The sequence below is a fragment of the Heliangelus exortis genome, chromosome 11, assembly GCF_036169615.1.
Source record: "Heliangelus exortis chromosome 11, bHelExo1.hap1, whole genome shotgun sequence".
NCBI lineage: Eukaryota > Metazoa > Chordata > Aves > Apodiformes > Trochilidae > Heliangelus > Heliangelus exortis.
The window spans coordinates 12,490,566-12,496,495 of NC_092432.1; the positions used below are offsets into that span (position 1 = coordinate 12,490,566).

Genomic DNA, 5,930 nt, shown 5'->3' on the forward strand with positions numbered 1-5,930 from the left:
CTCCCCTTTGCTGAAAGGTGGAAAAGTGAGCAAATATGAATCAGAAAAAAGGAAGGGGACTGGGGAGACAAACATCTCTGCAGTATGCCCATTAATCCATACACACAACCTTTCCTACCAGAAACACAAAGTTCTCTGCTCCTTCTATGTTGGGAGCTGAATTGCAGGGAAGCAATGGCAATGATCAGGGGGGCAGCTAGGGAACAGCTGTTGTCTGCTGCATAATCCATGCCAGACAGGTATGTATCCTTGCTACCTCCAACCCCGTCCCACTCCTCAGATGATCCATTGTACCAGCCCAGGGAAAAGAACCAGCATTGCCATGGCCCTGTTCAAGTGCTGGGAAGGTAACACAGACATCTCTCCATAGGGTCAGCCTTTCTGGAAGCTGACACTTTCGAGAGGCTCAGAAGCTGTGCCCACTCTGCAGCCTTCTCTGAACTTGTTTTTGCCCAGAGATAGCATGTGTCAAAAACTTTTAAGTAAACCTTGATGACACCTAAGTCTTACATTGCTCTTTCAGTTGAAGCAGACAATCTGGCCGTACTATAATGTCTTCAAGGAGCACCTGCCCTTTTGAGCTAGTCCTAAAAATAACACCTTTCAAAGTTAAACATATCTATTTAATTACACTACTGCTCCCTGCTCAGAAAGTCCTTCTCTTCTTAAGACCAAACAGGAAAAAAGAAAAAAAAGAGCATTCAGATTTCTGGAGGTAGCAACTGATAACAAAAGAAAACCAGTAAATGCGTGCAAGAAAAATCTTTGAGGCTGCAGGGTTATTTTTACAAGACTTGTGAAAGTTCACATGGGAGCCCTAAACCTTTCTTGTTAAAAAGTTGTTTCCAGAGCTGTCTAATTTTATCATTCCAGATGAGCACACAATTATTTACTAGATGTGAGTCATAAGATCTAGGCAGCTATTATATACAGAGAAAAATTACAGGCCACTTGCTAGCCCACCCATACTGCATGCCTCATATTTACACCCTGGAAGTTTGTTAACTTTAATTATTACAGACAACAACACTTTAATTCACTTTTAAAAAGATCTTTCTTTAAATTCGTGCCATAAGCTAAGTCAACTGATAGTCCAAATGCTGTACTTTTCTAAAAGAAATTATTTGCAAGTCATGAACTAGTGTATTTAAGGCAAAATACTAAAATAATTCAACAGCAAAAGTCTCACCAACTTCAATAAAATCTGACTTTTGCTATTTTTATATATGAATTTTTAATTCCTATTACTGGAAAAAACTGGTAGGCACACTTAAATATCAAACACCTAACTCTTCCCACTACAAAGACTTTTGTAACTTTTTTTGAGAATCTCTGACACTCACCTAGTTTGCAGGCAGCCTTTGAAGTTCCCTGGAACAGCAGAGATGCTTTGTCTCATGGCAATCTATTCAAGTTAAACTGAACTGTTTTCCTGTGCCTGCTTGTTTTTAACCAGGTATTTGGTGGCCTCTCAAAAAAATTAAATTCAAATGGACATGAACTCCATGTACACAATGGCTGGACAGCTTGCATCTCCAACAGCAGAGTGGCAAGCAGCCTGCTACAGAGCTCTTACAGGGTTGCTGAGGCAAAAAGGGAAAGTATGACAGGGCCAAAAGCAAAAAGGAGAATGAAATAGGTCAGACTTCATCTGTTGTTTCCCCAGACAAAGCACAGACCCCAAAGATTCTTCCTTATTCACAAAGTAACCACATTGCCAAGCAAGGCAACTAGTTGAATTAGAAATTACTACTGAAGGCTCAGATCCCACTTAGGGATTTGTTAAGGTCAACAAAGGAAATTTATACCTCGATATATTGTTTAAAAAAAAATAAAAAGCTAAAACACAGCATAATAAGAAGTTCTATGTTAGCAGCTAATTTGCAAGAAGGTTATGTGGGTTCAAAGTTAAGCTCTTGAAAATTAGGAAGCATCATATTTAAAACAGCATATAACTTAAGCTCCATTTGCATTAATCCTCTTTTTACCTGTTAAGATCACATACTGGTTTTCTGGCGAATCATTGGCTTATTCAGTGAACAGGCTGCCACACAACATGCAGCTACATCTCTAAATCAGGCATTCTCAGACTTTCAGCTCAGCTTTGCAACCAAAAGATTTCAACATGCATTTTAAAATGCAGCTTCACTGGTATGAAATGCTCTGGGTGCACCCGGTGCTTTACATGATGCAAGGAAAGATACAGCAAAGGCCACAAAATAATCTTCCAGTTGAAATATATCAAAGCAACACTGAACCCTAGAGAACATAAACAAAGATGACAGGAAAAAACTTCTGCTGAAAATATTATGATTTTGAACAGAGCAAAAAAGAAGCCAACACTGCATTTTATGTCTAGTTATTAACAAAAGTTAAAGGAAACCTAATTAAGTTTACAAGGTCTTTCTTTAAACTCACGCAAAACCAATGATTTCAACAGGATTACATGGATGTAACAGAGCTCCTTGTGACCTTATTCCTAAATTAAGAATTAAACCCTAATAAATCATTCTTGTGCAGCTCGGACATAAGAGCAGCAAATAGGTGGACTGAAATATGACAGAGAAACTGAAGTAAACTTCTGCCATCTTCCACACAGCTTCTGCTCCCGCTGTACTATCTAAGAATTTGATGGAAAAAATCTTCCAATTCACCTTGGGCAGGAGCCTTGAGAGCTCAAGAATGCACAATGGCCAAGTTCCACCCCACATGGATAACAAACCTACATTTCATTATTTTTCTCTTGAAGATGGTATTCCATGAGGTATGCTCAAGTCTACCTCACTACAAAAATACTCCTAAAGTATTGACAGAATTTGGAATTTTTTTTCAAGTTGAAAAACCACAAACTCCCTACTTTCCAACACTGCAGATTCCAGACTTGGCACTCATATTACTGAACCTAATGAGCATGTGGCAAGTGAGTTCCAGCAGCACACAGTATCAGGGTAGAAGCAGTGAGGGAAGAAAAAGAAGGAATCAAATTACGGTCTTCCTCTCACATGCCAAGTAGCAATGAGGATTCTGCAAACAGCACTTAGCTGACACACAAGGCAGAAAGGACTCCATCTCACTCTTCTGTGTCAATATTGGCTCTGTGGTGTTCATAAGGGTAAAGTATTTTTGCTTGTTAGGTAATACCATTGTCAAGGAAGCAGATGAGCTGAGCACCACTATACTGACACAATACCCATTTCCTTCACTTACAAAGTATGCATTTTTATATGACATAGTACAATTGAGTTAATTGCTGTTCTATTCCCAGGTAATGAAACTAATTCAAATCAATACTGATGATATATTATAGGTAAATTTTAGTAATATCTGAACCTCATGGGGAATGAAACCTCTCCTAATTTGGATGTAATCACACCTAATAACAGTGAAACCATGCTCTTGATCACACTTGAGGTTTTCTTAGTTGTGTCCCTCTGTGCTAAAAGCAATGAGATGCAATATTGCTGCAGAGTCAGAACCTGCAGTATATAGACCAGCAGAGACAAAACAGCAAGCTGCTGGGTACCCAGGTTTCAGGGAGTCACCACTGAACCCAAGTTGGAGCAAGAGCACAACAGCACCAAGAGCCGAGGAGAGGGGAAGCATAATTAGCTGTATGCATCTTTTCCAGGGCACCTTCAGAATTGTAATTAGGCACATACCTAAGTAACCTTTTAGAACAGACACAGCAATACGTAAACCAGCTACACTCTGCATTATCTTCTGCATTTATGCTGTCAGTCACAATCTGAAAATACTTCAGCTAAGTAGCAGGCTAGCACTAGTACTTGCACTGCAAGCACACATCGCTCACATCTTAATTTTCTTACTGACCTTTTCATAAACTGGTTGGTGTTAAGATCTTAATCTCACCTGCTACTCCAGTTCTGAAACTAGAACAGTTATTCTTGCTATACGTTCTCTTTGCCCACCATTGCCTTTGGCATAATTACTACGTGCTTACCACATCTAACTTTCTGTACAACTTACACCTCTTCTTCCCCTTCGAACAAAAACCTTTGCACACAGAGGAAAGACGATTTTGCAATCCAATGAGCAACACTAGAACAGAGCTGCAAAAACTCCACTTTGTTCAGAAACATTTTACAATGACTTTGTGTATGCATTCTTTCAGGAATGCAGGCTTTTATATCATTCAATCGCTTCACTGACTGTAAGCACACACTTCACAGTGTTTAGGAGGAATAACACCTCTGAAGTAGTACATATTTGCTTCTTATTCAACATCCTCTGTAAATGAGAAGTATTCCTTCCCTGCTCTGCACAGATTATGCAGATTGTGCAAATTCCAGTAGCCTTTCAAAAAACCTAGGAATCCTGACAGTCATATCACAAAACAGCAGTTCCTGACTGTCTGTAACAAGAGGTGCCCCTTGTTCAGAGAAATGAGGCTTCTCTGCTGATTGCTTCCACAGCTGTAAAGTATCCCTACATCAGAACCCATTTTACTCCTTTTATCTATGCAACAATCATTTGCAGCTGTTACAATGGTTTCAGGTGCATGCTCTACTTCAATAGTACAGAGCTTGTAGGTTGGTTTGCTCTCAACCCTGCATGCAAAAACCAGGCAATCATGCTTGAGACAGATTTAACAGATCTTTGTATTAACTTCAGCACGCTAACAAACTGAAAAGATAGGCTCGTTGGTTTCAATTTTCCTGAAGTAAAGTTCCCGCGACATGCTATCCCGTTATAGCACATCGGTCCTCACAGTATATCTACAGATGTAAAAAAAAGGCCCATTAAGTTCGTAACATTTTTACGGAACGCAAACTCAAAATTCCCCGGTTAGGGTAAACGAAATGGATATTCTCAAAACAAATTACTACTGATCCTTTTCTTGTGGCAAGGAACGATGCTAGTCTAGGGCAGAGGGCTTCAAAGAGAGCCGCAGCATCTTACGGATCCACAGCACTCCCTGCCAAGAAACTGTTCGAGCGGCCGTATCGTAGCGGTAGTACGCGTTAAGTGGGTTTTCCACACGAGAGAATAAAAGCAACTTCTACGCTAAGGCGTTACTGGGGTTATTGACATCGGGGAGCCGCACGCCAGAAGTTGGCAGCCGGCGCCCGCCCTGAGGCGCAGGACCGCGGCTGTGGGGACGCGGCCGCGTAGCGCTGGCGGAAGGCTGAGGGGGCCGCGGCTGCCAAAGCCCCCTCAGGTAACTCCCCGGACCCCCTGAGGTAACCCGTCCGAGCTCCCCCGGAGATAACCACCAGAACTCCACCCTCAGACCCCCCCCGAAGCCCCCAGAGCTTCCCCCAGACCCCCTGAGGTAACCCACGCACACCCCCAGCCCTGCCCTGAGGGAGCAGTGTCGCGCGGTCACTCGCGCTCCGCATCACGGGCGGACACGGCCCGAGGGGACGCCCCCGCCCCGCCATCAGACTGACCCCGAGGGAAGGTGCTCCGGCTCCGCCGACCCCCGCCGCAGGCCGGGCCCCGTCGCCGGGAAGTTGGCGGGAGGCGGCGCCCGTAGCTAAACTTTCTCCGCCGCCGAGGGGCTCCCCGCTCCTCATCCGCCAGCGCGGCCCCGCCAGCGCGATGCGGAGAGACCCCGGCACGCCGCCCTGCCCGTCCCCGGGGAGGGGAAGCGGGGGGTCCGCCGCGGGGCGGCGGCAGCAGCGGTGGGGGATGGAGGGGGGGGGGTTGTGTGTGTGTTCCCGGGCCGCTCCGGGACACGGCACGTACCTGCTGCCCGCCCCGCCGCCACCGCGCAGTTCCCGCTCCGCTAACGGTCCGGCGCGCGCTCGCCGGCGCGAGGAGGGAGTTGGGGGGGGGAGTGAAAATGCCTGCGCGCGAGCCCGCCCAGCCCGCCCGCCCTTCCTCGCGGGTCGCCTAGGAAACAGCGGGCTCGCGCGCAGGCGGGGGGGGTGTGGGGGGGGGAGGGAGGTGGCGCGCGCGCGCGTTCG

At 45.3% G+C, this 5,930-nt stretch overlaps 1 protein-coding gene across 4 annotated transcripts in view; it reads right to left on the minus strand.

The window, feature by feature from the left end:
- Positions 1–5,930, minus strand: part of TMEM266 (transmembrane protein 266) — an 86,859-nt gene that overhangs the window by 79,088 nt on the left and 1,841 nt on the right. Inside the window, exon 1 of one of the 4 annotated variants that reach the window (XM_071754635.1) lies at positions 5,710–5,803. The exons of 2 other annotated variants lie outside the window; for them this stretch is intronic. The gene's annotated coding sequence lies outside the window, so the exon portion shown is untranslated. Of the gene's footprint in view, positions 1–5,411; positions 5,609–5,709; positions 5,804–5,930 lie in introns of those variants that run through there. One more of the 4 variants, XM_071754637.1, reaches the window with a different exon arrangement.